We start from the raw sequence: 18,635 nt of genomic DNA, 5'->3' as shown, positions 1-18,635 counted from the left end.
TTCTATATGCTTTGTTCGTGAATGAAAAACTGGGTTTGCCGTGAGATAAGTAGCTCCAATATTATCACACCAGATCACCAGAGATGTGGCTAGAAAGATACCCAGCTCAGTTAATAAGGAACGAAGCCAAAGAAGCTCTGGAAGCATAGGCCACCGCTCGGTATTCAGCCTCTATTGATGAGCGAGAGATAGTCCGTTGTTTGCGGGAGCACCAAGAGACTAGATTAGAACCAAGAAATATCGCATACCCAGTGGTGGCTTTGCGATCAATGGGACATCCAGCCCAGTCGGCATCCGAATACACCTGAAGAGAAATTGAAGATGAGCGAAACAAAAGTCCGTCCATTATTGAGTGCTTTAGGTAGTGCAAGATGTGCTTAACAGCTATCCAGTGGGTATCAGTTGGACAATGCATAAATTGAGTGACCGGATTCACCACAAAGTTTATATCCGAATGGGTTAAGGTAAGGTATTGAAGTGTGCCAACCACTTTTCAATACTCAATTCCATTGGATAAGGGATTTCCCGAATTTGCAACAAGGGGAGTAGTTGCAATTGGTGCAAGAATATCTGATACATATTTACGCTGGGTTGAAATCATCTACGATTCCGATCTCATACAATTCCATGCAATACCACCTTCAGGCGGTGACACGTGTATTGATACTAATACAATGGTCCAGATCTGGTACAATTAATAAAACATTAAATCAGTGAAGAGGCATTTAAATCAAATCTGGACCATTGCATTGGTATCAATACATGTGTCACCCCTGAAGGTGGTATTTCACGGAATTGTACAAGATCGGAATTGCTGACGATTTTTTTCCCTTCTTCTTCCCTTTTCACAATCAGAATAAGAGAAAAAAAGGGGGAAAACGAAATCGGAGAGCTTCTCCCCGGGCCTCGGATCTCCTAGATCGACAGCCGGCCTTGGATCGAGTTTCCCGTCCATCGACAACCCTCGCGAAGAACAACCCCCAAATCGGCCAAACGAACTGGTACTCTCTTCTCTCTCTCTGGGACGAAACGAAGCATTTTGGGCTTGAGGAGGTGCTGCGCTGAACCGGAGCTTTGTCCAGAAATTTCAGGTACTAAAGCTCCGGTTTCGTTTTCCCTCTCCCAAAAGTTGTGGAAAAAGAAAAAAAAAAAATCTCCATCTGCATTTCGTTTCGAAGCTCCTGTTTTGTTTTTTTCTCTCTCTAATACATTTCTCACTTGTTCTTCTGGTTTTTATTTTGCTGGACTACTTCTGAATCACAGTATTGAGTTATGAGAATTGGAAGAGAGAAAACATTTCTTGAGATTTTTTATGTATTCACAACCTTTGTAGATGTTTGGGTTCTGACTAGAAAGACATTACTAGAGTTGTATGATATTGTGGAGCACTTTTATAGTGCAGAGGGGATGAACTTTTGGCTCTGGTCAAGTCATTTTGATTGAAGCTGCCTGGTGAAAACAAAGCAACGAACATAAAAGTTTATTTCTTTCATTGGACATGTCTAGAATTATATCACTTTCTGTTCTTTTGTTTTCCCCTTTTACTGGTTTCAGCTCCAAGTCCTCTGTTTTTTTTCGGTGGCTTTCCCCCCCCCCCCCCCCCCCCCCCTCCTCCCTCTCCCCCTCCCCCTCCCCCTTTTCATACCAGCAATCTCTTCATAACACTATTCAAATGGTCCCCTTTGAAGAGTAATCTTGTTTGTGCTTTGTATTATGGGGGAAGAATGTGAAACATGCTACTTGAAGGTGACATATTCACTAGACAAGAATGTTATTTCTCTCTCAGTACCAACCTCCCATAATACTAAGCTCTTTGCTTGGTGGGTTTAGTGGATGAGATTATTAAATCTAAAAAATCGACATTTGGGATTAATAAATGCAGTCCCTGTACCCTACAATTTATGAAGAAAGTGAGTTTAATAATACCTACTTGTATTAATTCAAGTACTGTCCTAACCGTATAAAACCAAGATCTTTGATTTAAATATTGAAGGACGTTTACATCCTAACCATAAGAAGCTTAAGTTCATCATTTAATATCAGTGGCTGTTGTCTCCAGTTGGTCATCTTTGAACAGCCAAGTAATCTATTTGATTTGTAAACCCAAGATCCCCAACAGGTCACATGGCTGCAGAACCTGACATTAATTGAGGACTTAAACACATGTGAGCTAAAAAAGCTATTTTTTGGTTCTGTAAGTCAAATACTTACAGAGGACCACAGATTAACAACAGTCAATGTTTTTTTTTTTGAGTATCTTTGTGCAGATTATTGTCTAACAATATTGTTGTGGACCCATTTCTTCTCTCTCATTATATATTTGAGCCGTCCCATTCTTTACCCCTAAGAATTGGGGAATTCTCCCCTTTTTCCCTATTGTATTTACTTCTTTGTTAAACAACAATTTGATGACGGAATTAGTGACTTGATGTTTAGTAGGATGTTGCACTTGATATCTATGTCGATAAACTTGGATTTAGATTATTGATAATTATTGTGGCAAGTATTGAATGGTAGTTTGTGTATTGTCTGTATTGCAAATATTTCTTGGGGTGTGTACTTGTTGATAGAAATATTTCTTTGCTTGAATTATGTTATGTCTATTGTTGTTGATAGAAATGATTATGTTCAACCAATTGGTGTGGATATTAGGATTATGGAAGATTCAACAAATGTGGATATTGAGATCAAGCCACGTATTGGCATGGTTTTTAAGTTTGAGCAAAAAGCATATGATTTCTACAATATGTATGGAGGAAGAACTGGATTCCATATCAGAAGAGAGTGGAAAAATAAGAGTAAGCGTGATAAGAAAACTTTGATTTCAAGGATATTTGTATGTAGCAAAGAAGGAATTCGGAAAATTGATAAGTGGGATATTAATACTGTTGAGCCTCGAGCTGAGACAAGAACTGGATGTCGTGCACACATGTATATTGCAATTAAGGATGATGGAAATTACTATTGGCGTGAATTTGTGGAAGAGCACAATCATGAACTTCACTTATCATCTACTAGTCATATGATGAGGTCACAACGGCGTGTTTCTGATTTACATGCATATGAAATAGATTTGGCCGATGATTCTGGTCTCAAACCTAGGGACATTTATGAATATATGAGTAGACATGCTGGAGGCAAGCCAAGCATTGGGTACATTCGGCAAGATCAAAAGAATTACCTTAGAATCAAACGTTAGCGAGATCTATCTTTTGGTGAAGCCGGGAGTTTGCTATTTTATTTTGAAAACCAAGTTAGAGACAATCCCTCTTTTACTTACTCAATACAATTGAATACCGGTGAACAAATAACTAATGTATTTTGGGCTGATCTTAAGATGAGAATAGATTATGCTCAATTTGGTGATGTTCTTAGCTTTGATACCACCTTTTGCACGAACAAGGAGTATAGGCGTTTGGAATATTTGCTGGATTCAATAACCATAGATTAATTGTGTTATTTGGGGCTGCACTATTGTATGATGAGATAGCACGTCTTTCGAATGGTTGTTTGAGGCTTTTTTGAACACTCATGGGCAAAAGAAGCCGATAACTATTTTCACAGATCAAGATGCTGCAATGGTTAAGACAATTGTTGAGGTGTTACCTAAGACACGGCACGGATTGTGTACATGGCAACTAATGCGAAATGTTATAAAGCACATGACCAACATGATGAATGATGATTATCATCAATTATGACAGATTTGAAAAAGTGTGAATTCCATTATGATAATGAATGTCAATTTGAGTCTGCATGGAAAAAATTGAAGCATGATCATCAGGTTGAGAATAGTTCATGGTTGGACCGTGTTTATGGAGTTAAAGAAAAATGGGCAAAATGTTATATGAAGAAGACATTGACCATAGGAATACGGAGTACACAACTTAGGGAAAGTATAAATGGTGATATGAAGGATTATTTAAGGCCTAGCCTAGACGTTGTTCAATGCTTCAAGAATTTTGAGAGGGTTGTGGACAACAAGCGTGCTAAAGAGTTGAATGCAGAATTCGATGCAAGAAATAAGTTGCCAAGAAATGTGTTCTCAAAATCACTTGTTATGAAGCAAGCAGGAGAAATTTACACTCCAGTGATTTTTGAGAAATTTCAAGAACTATTTGAGTGGATTATTGTTAGTTGCATCAAATACAAGAATGAAAACCTAATAATCCATGATTATGTTGTTTCCGTTGTTGGTCAAAAGGGTGAATTTAGAGTGTTGTGTAATCCATTGGAGAAAACTGTGGAGTGTAGTTGCATGAAATTTGAGATTTATGGCATTCTTTGTCGTTATGCATTGAAAATTCTAGATGTTCTCGATATAAAGTATATTCCCAAAGCATATATATTGAAGAGACGGACACGGGCTGCAAGTAAGTATTGTTGTCCAAGACAGTAAGGGAAAGGAAATTGTAAAAGATGTCAATATGGATTGTTCACAAATCTATAGGCGTCTTTGTCCTAAACTGGTTAAGATTACATCAATAGCATCAAATTCAGATGAGGATTATGCTTATGTGGACAAAATTGCTAATAATATCTATATACATTTTGAAAAAAATGTAACCTTCAATTAGCCACACAAGGTACCAAATCCGATGCCAGATGAAGATAGTCTTGTCAACAAGGTGAAAGGCCTTAAGAAAAAAGATGGTTACAAAAGTGGGAAGCATATGAAGGGTTGGGTTGAAAAACAAAAAAGACAAAGGATACCGAAGCCGAAAAATGTTGGAAGCACCACAGATGTCAATTGTAGAAACGCAACCCTAAAATGATGCAGAAGATGATGGAAAAACAGAACAAATAATGCACAAGGATTTTACAAGGTTCGGAAAAGCTGTCTACGTCCCCGGTGAGATGAGATCTTGCTTCACTATTAATGGAGAATAGAGTTACATCGCTCGTCCTTATACCTCTCAATATTGCTTGCATTACAGAGAAAGAAATCCTCGCTACAAATATATAGCAAAAAACCCTAATCCGGAAAGTACACAATTGCCCTCAAATAAAAAATTCGAGCAGGGGGCTACGCCCCCTACACCCCCTGCTATGCAGGGGGCCTCCTGCCCCCCTTGTAACCCCCACGGCCCACTAACCAGCTAGCGAGACTGTCGTCCTACCTATCGAGGCACTGCACCAGTAGTCCCTGGATTAAACTGCAACGGAATACAAGACATCGTACACCAACAATCTCCACCTTGGCTTGAATTATGTCGAGCCCCCTGTAATATAACCTGTAGACGTCTTCATCCTTGTACCTCATCAGAGGTATAAACCTACACCTGTTTGGTGCGTCCCTCATCTTCAACAATGAGTAATATTAATAAAGTCCAAACATGACTTGAACTTCTCTGTAGTAACTAGCTTCGTAAACATATCTATAGGATTGAGATCTGTATGAATTTTTCTCAAGTGAATACTACCTTCTGACCCAAGCTCCTTGATCTTGTGAAATCTCACATCAATATGTTTTGTCCTTGTATGAAACACTTAATTCTTTGCAAGATGTATGGCACTCTGACTGTCGCAATGTAACACTATACCTTCTTGCTCCAACCCCAACTCACGAACCAATCCAGCCAACCAGACTCTTCCTTGGCAACCTCAATTGTTGCCATGTACTCTACCTCTGTAGTGGATAATGCAATTGTAGACTGAAGTATCGCCTTCCATGATATAGGTCCACCAGCCAATGTAAATACATACCCTATAGTAGATCTCCTTTTGTCTAAATCACCGGCATAGTCAAAATCAACATAACCGGCTGTAGGTACCATGGACCTCCGCCCCCGGGTCGGGATTTCCATATGGTGTGTGGCGCGTGTGAACACGCTAGGGTTAGACCCTAATGAGATGAGATGGTATCCCCTGGTCATCAAATGCCAAGGGGGGATACACGTTATGGGTAAAAGGAGTTGCCACCTAGAAAGGGTCTAAGACCCATAAATGTCTCCCCCAATCAAGGGAGAGAGACTAATGACTCTGATGGATAAGGTTGGTTTGCACCAAGATTCTGGACAAGTGTCAAGTGACAGGCTGAGAAGGTGTTAGGCACCCAGTCTGCCCGGCCCTAAGGCCTGTCTCTTTTTGTTTGACCAAAGTTTGTTTGTACCCTACTAACTAGTCCTAAATCTAGGTCACTGAAAACCCTAAACTAGGTATCTAAGCATGACATGTGAAAACCCTAAACCAAGTGTCTAAATTATGCTAGCTAGGTTATGATGCAAATAATGAAATGATTACGCTAATTAAAATTAAAAACCCTAAATGATTTAATTGATGTATTATGAATCTTAGATTAAACTAATCAAATGAGCCTAAACCTAGGATTAGTTTAGCAACTTATGAAACCCTAAATTAAACTAATTCGATTAATTGAACATAACTTAGATGGATGATCAATGAATTTATGAAATCCTAAATTGAATTAATTAAAATGATTAAACTCAATCCCTAGTAATTTGTGAAATAAATTATTGCAATCCTACTTAATCTAATTGGTAAAAAGATTTTTAAATTAAATGGGGCCTAATAAAATTAAAAAAGTTAAATGGGCTAATTACATTAAATGAATGCATTTTTACTAATCTACCTAATCTAGTATAGGAGGATTAAACTAAACCTAAGGTTTAATTAAATTAATTATGAAACCTAATTGGACTAATTATGTCTACTTTAAGCTAATCCTAAGATGAGTTAAACATTTTTCAAAACCCTAGTTAATCTAATGAGAAGAGAATCTTTTAACTAATTAATCTAGTTAATTATCCTACATTAAATAACTAATTAGTTGATTGATTAAAATAAACAAACCACTAGAGGGAAAAAGATTGGTAATTACACAAGTTTAATAAATTGAATTGAATGAAGAAATCAAATGCAATGATTTAAAAAGCTAAATTAACAAACCACAATTAAATAAACAACAGTTGAAATGACTAATTACATTAACAAAGTTACTTTAATTAATCTAAATTAGTACTACACTAATGCAAGTGAATGTTGAAGTACAAAAGATAGATAGTAGGAAAACTAAAATCCCCAATACGCACCTAATGCTACGAGCCGGTTTGAGGGGCCAGCCACGCCCGTCCTAAATTAAACACGCCCTAAACTACGTCCCATATATTATTAAGAGAGAAAAGAAAACAGAAAAAGAAAATCATTTGATTTTAGGACCCAAAATTAGGGAAATTTGAGATCCCTGGAAAGCTTTTAGAAAACAAAAGAGAACAAGAAAAAAGGGACAACTTATCAAAATCATTTAATCCACAATGAACAATTAAGACTATAATGAAGAAAAACAAAAAAATGCAGAAGGATTGTTCTGCATTTTTCGGTTTAGAAAAGCAGAGGAGCGAGGAGACAAAAGAAAAAAAGGAGAAAGGGCTTCGGCCAAGATGAGGAAAATCGAGGGGGGGGGAGGATTTTCTCCTAATAAGCTGAGGAGCATGCTTTTAGGGATTGAGAAGAAGAGGTGCAAGTTCGGTTGCTGCCAGTTACAGTGGCAGGGAAGGAAAAGAGAAAGAAAAAGAGGAAGAAGAAGAAAAAGAAAAGAAGGGGAAGTTGAGTATTCGGTTGCTTCCGGTTGGGTGTTGCAGGAGCAGGGAAGGAAAAGAGAAAGAAAAGAAGAGAAGAAGAAGAAGAAAAGAAGAAAGAGGGGGGCTCGGTTGCTGCCGGTTGGGTGTTGCAGCAGCAGGGAAGGAAAAGAGAAAGAAAAGAAGAGAAGAAGAAGAAAAGAAGAAAGAGGGGGGCTCGGTTGCTGCCAGTTACAGCAGCAGGGAAGGAAAAGAGAAGAAGAGAAGAAGAGAAGAAGAAGAAGAAAAAGAGGAGGAGAAACACGTTCGGTTGCTACCGGTTAGGGGTTGCAGCAGCAGGGAAGGAAAAGAGAAGAAGAGAAGAAGAAGAAGGAGGAGGAGGAGTTAGTGCGGCTGCAGTTCTGCTATAGGGAAAAGAAGAAATAAAGGAAGAAAAGATGGGGAAGAAATTAGGGCTTAAGATCCTAATCTAAGGGTCTAGATCAAAAGAACAAAAAGTAACTTAAAAAAACTAAACCAGATCAAAGGTAAACATAAAAAACAATTAAACTTAATTAATCTAAAAAATTAATTACCTAAATACCTTTAATTGGACCGAAATAAATCAATTCATATCTAACGAACCGTATTGAACCCAAATGAGGCTAATTAAACATAATTAATCTAAACAAATAAATTATGAATTAATTTATTACATTAGATAAGCTAGTTCTAAACTACAATTAGGAGAAGAAAAATACCTTAAACCGGCTTTAATCAAGGAACAAGGGGAGATAACCCTTGTGCTTTGAGCCCCCAAATCGAACCGAACCGGATAAGATCTCCTGGCTCAATGAAGGATTAATGTATTAAACTTTTAAACTTGGAGAATGTTTGATTTTAGAGGGAAGAAGTTAGCCAAAAACCATAATGGGGCCATCCTCTCTCCCAAATTCTCAATTTTTCTCCTCCCTTTTGGAAAAGGGGAAGGGCTATTTTTATAGCCCTGGGACTTGGGACTTGGGACAATTTTCTCAAATTTCCGATGTGGGACTAAAACTAGAGAAGATTGTCCAAAAAGCCTTGCTTTTAGACAAAGGGGTTTGGGCCTGATGGAGGCCGAGGTGCAGCACGGCCGAGGTGCAGCACGGCCTGATGGAGGCCGAGGTGGAGCACGGCCTGATGGAGGCCGAGGTGCAGCACGACCTGATGTTGGCCGAGGTGGAGCACGGCCTGTTGGAGGCCGAGGTACAGCACGGCCTGATGGAGGCCGAGGTGCAGCACGACCTGATGGAGGCCGAGGTGGAACACGGCCTGATGGAGGCCGAGGTGGAGCACGGCCTTACGGAGGCCGAGGTGCAGCATGGCCTGATGTAGGCCGAGGTGAAGCACGACTTGATGGAGGCCGAGGTGGAGCACAGCCTGATGGAGGCCGAGGTGGAGTACGGCCTGATGTAGGCCGAGGTGGAGCACAACCTGTTGGAGGCCAAGGTACAGCACAGCCTGATGGAGGCCGAGGTGGAGCACGGCCTGATGTAGGCCGAGGTGGAGCACAACATCAAATTTTAATTTTTTTGAAAAAATTTTCTCTTGAAAGTTTATAGGAAAATATGGTCATTTTCTACTCTAAGTTTGAAAATTCTCCAAGTCTAAAATATCCAACATGTAATCCTTCATATTGTCATCATTACTGAGGGGTGACAAAATTCGATGTCTACACCGGCCAATTTTATGGAACGTCCCTTGCCACTGAACATAACACATATATCTTTAGTCTTGCTTAAATATCTGAAGATCCATTTAATTGCATTCCAATGCTCCTTCCCTGGATTACTCATATATCTACTAACAACACTGACTGCATGAGACAAATTCGGCCTGCTACAAACCATAGCATACATGAGACTGCCAACTGCGCTAGCATACGGGACCTGAGACATATGCTCCACCTCATTTGTTGTAAGGCATTCCCTTTCTGATAACTTGAAGTGACTGGCTAACGGAGTGCTAACTGGCTTGGCCTTTTCCATATTGAAACGCTCTATCACCTTTTCAATATACCTCTTTTGAGTCACCCAAAGTTTACCTGCATTTCTATCTCTAAGGATTTCCATGCCAAGGATCTTCTTAGCAGTACCAAGATCCTTTATCTCAAATTCAGCACTTAACAAAGACTTCAAAGAGACAATATCATGTTTGTTCTTTGGTGTATTGAGCATGTCATCAACTTAAAGCCTCAACAAAATAATGGAATTATCACTTAACATTTTATAATAAACACAACTATCATACTCACTTCTTGTGTAGCCAATCTTCATCATGTGGGAATCAAAACACTTATACCACTGCCTAAAAGATTGCTCAAGACCATAAAGCGACCTCTTAAGCAGACAAACATGATCTTCCTTTCCTTACACCTTGAAACCTTCAGGTTGCTCCATGTAAATTTGTTCCTCCAAGTCATCGTAAAGAAATGCAGCCTTCATATTAAGCTGTTTAAGCTCAAAATCATACATGGCCACTAAAGCAAGTAGTATCCTGATTGAAATGTGTTTCACCACTGAAGAGAAAATTTCATTGTAGCCTATCCCCTCCTTCTGTGCATAGCCCTTGGCTACAAGTCTGGCCTTATACCTTTCACGCTCCTTCTCAGATGCTGCCTTCGTTCTTAAGAAAGACCCATTTACACCCAATGATTTTTCTTCCTTTGGATTTTTCCACAATCTCCCAAGTCTTGTTCTTCTATAGAGACTCCATTTCCTCCATCATAGTTGTCATCCATTTATCATGTTGTGCATCACTCAAAGCATCATGGTAGGAAGATTGATCACCTGTACCTACAGTGAGGGCATAGGCAATCATGTCCTCAAACCAGTATTTCACAGGTGCTTTGTGAGTACGTTTTCCTTTACCATTTGCTACTTTATAGGGAACTTCTACTGCTTCCTGTTGTCCCGGTAAGTCACTGAATGACTCATTTTCTCTTGTTGTTTTTTACTCATCTAACTCCACTTGCACAGTAAAACCTTCTTTATTTTCACCAACTGTCTGTGAATTACATTTTGACTTCACCATATGAGACTCATCAAACACCACGTCCCTGCTAACTATAAATTTTTGTGAAGTTGGATCCCACAACTTGAATCTCTTTACGCCTTTCTTAAAACCAAGAAAGATGCACTGCTTAGACTTTGAGTCTAACTTGGAAAGCTGCTGATTCTCAACATGTGCATAGACTTGACAACCAAATATTTTTAGAATAGAATAATCTACTGGTTTTCCTGTCCATACCTCTTCGGGAATTTTACAATCAATCGCCTTTGATGGAGACCTGTTGATGAGAAAACATGCCATATTCACTGCTTCTGCCCAAAATCTCTTGCTCAACCCTGCATTCAGCCTTACACTCCAAGCTCTTTCTAGAAGTGTTCTATTCATCCTTTCAGCTACACCATTTTGCTGGTCTTTGGAACCGTGAAGTGACGTATAATCCCTTCAACTTTACACAATTCTAGAAACGGTTTGTACGTGTACTCCCCTCAATTATCTGTTCTCAAGTACTTAATTTTCTTTCTTGTCTTCTTTTCTACCTTAGCCTTCCATTCCTTAAATTTAGTGAACATCTCATTTTTATGCTTCATGAAGTAGATCTAGACTTTCCTTGAGTAATCATCAACAAAGGTCACGAAGTATTCTGGCCCACCTTTAGATTTTGTTGTCGAAAGACCCCATACATCGTTGTGTACATAATCAAGCACCCCTTTACTCTTATGTTTTGCAGTTTTGAAACTAACCTTGTACTATTTTCCGAACACACAATACTTGCAGAAGTTCAGTTTACAAGTTTTCACTCCCTTCAACAGTTTTCTTTTATGAAGCTCCATCAATCCTCTTTCTCCCATATGCCCTAATCGCATATACCACAGATATGTATCATCTGTATCAAATCCTACATCTGTAGTCACCAATGCTCCACCTGTAACAGTGCTCCCTATGAGTCTGCATAGGTTTCCTGTTAGTTGTCCCTTCATGACAACCATAACACCCTTAATAATTTTGAGAATTCCACCTTCAGGTATGTACTTGCAGCCATTTGAGTCAAGTGCCCCCAAAGATACTAAGTTTTTCCTTAATTCTGGTACATGTCTCACATCTGCTAAAGTTCTTACTATCTCATCAAACATCTTAATTTTAATAGTGTCTATCCCAATGGTCTTGCATATAGCATCATTCCCCATTAAGACAGACCCACCATTATATGGTTGATATGAATCAAATCAATCCTTATGTGGACACATGTGATATGAACATCCAGAATCTAAAATCCAAGAATCAGAAGATTGATTATTACCTGATGATATAGAGAGTACATCTCCATCATCTCCAGCTGAACTGTCAGCCACGCTAGCTTCCTCAGATGCCTTATCTATACCTTTCTTCTTCAAGTCCGCCTTCCTCTTTAAGCACTCTCTCTTCAGATGACCTTCCTTCTTATAATAGTAACAAGAGACCTTTTTGTCTTTGCCCCTTTTGATTTTGATCGACTCTTTTCAGATCCCTTCTGATTTGATATCCCTTTTTCCTGCTCCTTGTCACTTCCAAAAAGACCTTCTCCTTGAGATTTTGTACTATTGGCCTTTTTTCTTAAATCATTGGACATGAGGGTAGCCGTGACTTTATCCATCTCAAGGGTCTCCTTCCCGTACAAGAGAGTCATTACCAAGTGATCATATGATTTTGGGAGCGATGACAGCAACAGTAACGCCTTGTCTTCATCCTCAATTTTAACCTCCAGGTTTGCAAATTTACTTACAATCTGATTGAACATGTTAAGATGCTCTAATAGATCCGTTCCTTCCTCCATCTGTAGAGAATACAATTGTTTTTTCACGAACAACTTGTTCGTCAAGAATTTCGTCATGTAGATGCTTTCAAGTTTCGCCCATAACTGCGGTGCAGATTTAATACCCACAATATATTATAGGGCATCATTAGAAAGATTCAATTAAATAGCACTTATCGCCTTTTCTTCCATCTCCTCCCAATCTTCGTCAGTAATTTTTGCAAGTTTCTTCGACTTTACCAATGACGTTTTCACCAAACCCTGTTGTATCAGAAGATCCTTCATCTTTTGACGCCAGAGAGTGAAATTGTTCTTTCCATTGAACCGTTCGATATCATACTTGGCATTCGATCCCTTCCCTGCCATCGTGATAGTAAACCTTAGAAAACAAAAACCTAGAGCTCTGATACCAATTTGTAGAAACTCAACTCTAAAACGATGCAGAAGATAATGGAAAAATAAAACAAACAATGCACATAGATTTTACAAGGTTCGGCAAGGTTGCCTACGTCCCCGGTGAGATGAGATCTTGTTTTACTATCAATGGAGAATAGGGTTACATCGCTCGTCCTCACACCTCTCAGTATTGCTTGCATTACAGAGAAAGAAACCCTCGCTACAAATATATAGCGAAAAACCCTAATCCGAAAAGTACACAATTGCCCTCAAATAAAAAATTCGAGCAGGGGGCTGCACCCCCCCTACACCCTCTGCTATGCAAGGGAGCCTCATGCCCCCTTGCAACCCCAGGGCCCGCTAATCGGCTAGCGGGACCGTCATCTTGCCTATCGAGGCATTGCATCAATACTCGCTAGATTAAACTGCGACAGAATACAAGACATCGTATACCAACAGCCAACCAAAATTTAACTTCTTTATTATTGGTAATTTGATGCTTTTAAAAAATTTACTGTCATTTTTCATTTCAATTTCATTGTGTTGTATCTTACACTATTATTGCCTTTGTATAGGGTACTTATGACCAGTTAGCATTTCAAGGATTTTCATCTCAAGCTTCAACGAATATGGCAATGTCCCCTTATAATAGTGATGGATGATCAAATATTGTTTAATCTTGGAATCCTCCATTTTTTTTTTTTTTCTTTTTTGTTTGAAACACTTATGGTTCAAGGATTTAGACTTTTCTGTTTTATGAATATCATTTATGTTTATTTCAGAGTTACATTCATTGTTATATTGTTTAATTAACATGCATGGTTTATGCAGGTGAGCCTTTAGCTCAGATGGTAGAGCACATGGGGTTACACCCATGATATGGTGGTTCGAATCCACCAAGGCTGTAATTGTCCTTGCCAGTTCACTGCATTTTTGCATTTTGCATCATCATAACAAATTATGCTACATATAAGTACAAAATTGAATTTTTGGTAGCAATGATCTGCCCAATTAATTTTAAATATATTTAGTGAACATCCTTAGCCTCTAACTCTCTAAGCCATCATAAGAAACAACACTACTATCTCTGTTCTATTCTAATAAGATTTTGAAGTCGATTTGAGGACTTGAAGTCAAGGTTTCATCGAACCATCCAATTCTAGTTTGGAAGATTTGAGTAGTTGGCCATTTTCTTTATCAGACTACAATTGCTCCAGTTTCTCATTTCCATTTAAGTTTTCTTGTTTTGTTTTAGGCCTGCATACTGGCAGTGGGCAGAGGTAACAAAGTTGTTGAAGCCGTAATTGACAGCGATGGTAAGATGTTGTTGTGTCTCAATAGCTCATGATCCTCTTAAAGGGATGATTTACCGATTAATTATCCAGGATTGATGTTTAGGTGGCCACATAAACTGAATTTTCATGCCCAGTTTTCAAGGTCAACAATTAGATCAGCCAAATGTCTCTGTTTTCACCTAAAAGAGAACTGCAAAACCACAATTGATTTCTTTAAGATTTCAATCTTCTAAACAGAGGTGGAATAGATATTGAATGCAGAGCAAGTGCATTATTATTTAATAAAGGACTGACTTTAGACTTATGCTTCGGAGAATGGAAAATCTTTCCTCTAAACTTGAGGTTACAATGCAGAGCAAGTGCATTATTATTTATTGAATGAGATTAGGATTCTAGATTGAGTGCAGTACTGGTAGAGATGAATCACAAATGGAAATATAATGTAGGTAAATGCATATATCAATCCTGCATTGCAAATGTATTTTCATAATTTTTTAACAATATACGCTATAACGAATAGCGCAAAACACATCAATACAACATGACCAACAGACACAAGTGATTCATTAAACTTGTCCAGCCTTTTCAATATCAATCCCATACTCCGCATCATCTCCATCAAATGTTGCAATTCAATAGGATTTTGAGTCTCTCTTGGAACTTCAATTGGATCACACCAAGAGAAGAATCGAGATCCATTTTCTAACTTAGAGCATTTGTAATAGTCTGTGTTTGTTGTTATTAGACTCTGAAATCTTTACCGCTGCTCTTACTCCACAATTACACACCTTAAGTTCACAAGCTTTAATATTCTTGGTTGTTGTCATTCACGCTACAAGTTGACATTGTATCTGCAGAAAAATAAAAATTGGAAATATTGATTAGGTAAATGCATATTTGTTGTCATTCACGCTATAAGTTAACATTATACATTGGTGATAAAATGCAGGTATCACAACCCCCAAATCCCAATCTTTATCATAACATCTACAACCAGCAATAGACATAGATGGAAAGCAAAGAGAGAACAGTTCAGAGAGATCCTATTCACCCTCATTCCTCACTGTTCACGTCCTCTTTCTTTTCTCCTGTCCTTTTGGTTTTTTTCTAACCATTGAAATAAGTACCTATCTTGGAAACACCTTAAAAAAAAAAACCAGTGTCCATGGAAAGCCAAATAGTATGAAATCCAGTTTTTCTGTATCTCAACCCATTTAGCTCAGATTTTTAGCTCTTACGCTACTGTGACTACTGTGATTCAGAAGTAGTCCAAAAACATAAAAACACCACAGTTGATATACCAAAAATATAAGATGTCATAAATTCAATGAAAAAATCCAGAAGAACAAGTGAGAAATGTATTAGAGAGAAAAAAAAACAAAACCGGAGCTTTCAAACGAAACGCAGATGGAGATTTTTTTTTTTTCTTTTCTTACAAATTTTGGGAGAGGGAAAACGAAACCGGAGCTTTGGTACCTGAAATTTCTGAACAAAGCTCCGGTTCAGCACAGCACCTCCTCAAGCCCAAAATGCTTCGTTTCGTCCCACAGAGAGAGAGAGAGAGAGAGAGAGAAGAGAGTACCAGTTCGTTTGGGCGATTTGGGGGTTGTTCTTCGCGAGGGTTGTCGATGGACGGGAAACTCGATCCGAGGCCGGCTGTCGATCTAGGAGATCCGAGGCCGACGGGGAGAAGCTCTGCGATTTCATTTTCCCCTTTTTTTTTTCTCTTCTTCTGAGAGTGAAAGGGCAGAAAAGTAGTGGGTGCGGGTTTCTAAAATGAAAACCGTGGTATTTTGAAAAGCATTGTGGTTTTGAAATTTCAAAATTTCATTGTGTTAGTGACACGTATTGCAATCGTAAAATTATGGATGTTAATAGATTTGGCTCGTCTCTAATTCCAACCTCTTCAATTCTCATCCAATCCCATCTATGATTGCAATATGTGTTTTTTGCACGGTTTAACGGAAGATGTGACGTAAAATTTTGAAATCTCAATACCGTTATACCATAAGTGGTTTTAGGCAATACCACGATTTTTTTTTTTTTTTTAGAAACTCGCGCCCAATACCAACCTTATCTCTATCTGGGACGAGAGCTACTGGAGGCACTGAGACCACTTTTTCTTTAACAGAGCTACCGGAAGCTGTAGCAGATTCTCGCACTTAGGGCAACGAACTACTCGGACTTTTGTTCCTTCTGCCATGAAGAGAAACAGAGGCAGAAAAGTAGTAGAACTATGATACGGCCAAATTGACTGTTCAGTAGGAAAAGAATACACATCGCTCACCTAGACACATGTCACCCACCTGATAGAGGCTGCTAATACTCTACCACATCAACCTCGTGAAGAAAATATCCCCCAAGAAGGGGTAGGACGTATCAAAGTAGGACTCTAAAAGGAAAGGAGGTAGACTCAAGGAAGACTCCTCCTAGGAAAGTGGAAACCCTAAACCCTAAGAGCTATATAAGAAGGCCCGGAAGAAAGGGAAAGGTAAGCATTACTACCCACACCATTACTCCTATAACAGAAACTGTGCAGCCGATCCCTAACTTGAGCGTCGAAGGACTAACCCCGAACAAAGCTCCGAGCCTCTGCTATTTGTGCTTGTGTAGGATCAGCTTATACGGATTTTCGACAGCAACAAATTGCGCCGTCCGTGGGAACGACAGTAATGGTGGGGAGAACCTACAATAGTAAGAAGACGAGAGCAGCATCGAATATGAACATGGGGGAGGAGGAACCTTCAGAAGGGCTCCCTCCCTCGACGGAAAATGGACGAGAAAGGCTGAATGATGGTCGGGAAGGTTCCGTGAGGTACCAACATTCGATCGGATATTTGGTGCGCGGAGATAGTGATCCTCCCCCCCTCCTGGAGCGCAGGAATATGTGACAAGGGAGCAGTTCGAAGCCCTCCAGGACAAATATGACCGAATGGCCGAGGCAATGGAGGAGGTCTCCAAAGCTGTCTCTCAGAAGACCGGCGGAGCACCACAAGGCCCCCGCATCCAGCCCGTGAGAGCTCGAGACGAGGATCGGAGCAGTACGGGATCAATAAGGTCTGGTCATAATCCTCGAAACCGAGCAACGGGGGAAAGTCCCGCACCCAGGGGAAGGACGCAGCGTGCCGCCGGAGACCGATATAAGGAACCACAACAAGGAGACGAACAAAGACACGAGGACTCGGGGTTGAAGTAGATGATCCTGGACCTGAAAGATGAGATCAAGAAGGTGGCAGAAAATCAGACGGGAGCTCGCGAGCCAGACCTCACTAATGACACGGCTCTAGCTGATAAGGTCATGAGGGACCCGCTCCCGATCTATTTTCGCCTGCCAAAGTACGACACCTACGATGGGTCTGGGGACCCCGTCGATCATCTGGAAGGCTTCAAGGTGGTCATGCAGTTCCATCGAGTCTCAGAAAACATCATGTGTTGTGCCCTGCCATTGACATTCAGAGGAGCGACAAGGCTATGGTACAACTGTCTGCCGACGAAGTCGATCCACAGCTTCAGCGATCTAAGCTACTTCTTCATGAAGGGATTCTCCAGCAGCCAACCTCTTCAGAAGACTACGTTGAACTTGACCAACGTCAAGCAACATGAAGGAGAATCATTGCGGAACTACATGAAGCGCTTCCAACAAGAGAAGATCACGATCAGAGGTTTGGACCCAAAAGAAGAGTTCATAGCCCTGCTGGGAGGCGTCAAGGATAAGGAGCTGAAAAGGTCTTTGGCGAAGCATACACCGAGGAACCTAGCCGAGCTGAGAGCTCAGTGCGATAAGTACATCCAAATAGAAGAAACCCTCCAAGCCGATGAAGAAGCTGAAAGGAAGATGGTAAGGAAGAGGCTCTCAAGGGTCGACGACAAACCCTCCGAAGAAGGAAAAAGACGAAAGTCTGAGCACGGTCGGGCACCCAGTCCACCAAGGAAGTTTGAGAAATTCGCACCCCTGTACCGGAGACGAACGGAGGTACTGATGCAGATAAAGGACTCCCCGAATGCCAGGGCCATGAAGTGGCCAGGGAAGATGGGACGACACCCTGAGAGACGCAATATGGATAGATATTGCCACTTCCACAGAGACCACGGTCACGACACCGAAGATTGTTGGCATCTCAAGGGGGAGATAGAAGGAATGATCCGAAGAGGATATCTAGGCCGATTCGTAGACCGCGAAAAGGAGGATGCCCAAGACGGTAATTGTCACACCCCGTTCACACTGAACCGGAGCGGTGACCGAGTTAACACCGGTTAACCCAAACCTGCCAGGATCATCAGATACTGTATTCCACCACAGCATACACACACTAACATAAGTTCATCAGATCAGCGGAAGACTAAGTTTTACCTGTGAATAACTTCCATATACTCGATACCCAAATGGTGATACAATAATTATATACATTTGAGCCCGAAGGCATGATACATACACAAAAAGAATAAAGTTCAAATATCAAGTATATACAGGAATTCATCAAAATCATCAGAGTACACAGCTCGGCTCGGTATCAAGGCTGGAGCTCAGCTCGGCATCAAGGGTTGTGCCCAGCTCGGCATCACATAGAAGAGCTCAGCTCGGCC

General features: G+C 40.1%; 2 long non-coding RNA genes across 2 annotated transcripts; one reads left to right on the top strand and one right to left on the bottom strand.

Annotated features, from left to right (window-relative positions):
* Positions 1 to 846: 846 nt before the first annotated feature.
* On the top strand, positions 847 to 13,589 carry LOC122066905. The gene is made up of 2 exons (XR_006136525.1): positions 847 to 1,091; positions 13,332 to 13,589. It is a non-coding gene; the product is annotated as an uncharacterized LOC122066905 (long non-coding RNA).
* An 892-nt stretch (positions 13,590 to 14,481) lies between these two features.
* Positions 14,482 to 16,166, bottom strand: LOC122066904. Its single transcript, XR_006136524.1, has 2 exons — positions 15,634 to 16,166; positions 14,482 to 14,902 (listed from the first exon to the last, which is right to left on the bottom strand). It is a non-coding gene; the product is annotated as an uncharacterized LOC122066904 (long non-coding RNA).
* Between the last annotated feature and the right edge of the window lie 2,469 nt (positions 16,167 to 18,635).

The sequence above is a fragment of the Macadamia integrifolia genome, unplaced genomic scaffold (genome assembly GCF_013358625.1).
Source record: "Macadamia integrifolia cultivar HAES 741 unplaced genomic scaffold, SCU_Mint_v3 scaffold263, whole genome shotgun sequence".
Taxonomy (NCBI): Eukaryota; Viridiplantae; Streptophyta; class Magnoliopsida; order Proteales; family Proteaceae; genus Macadamia; species Macadamia integrifolia.
This window is presented reverse-complemented; position numbering and strand designations above follow the sequence as displayed.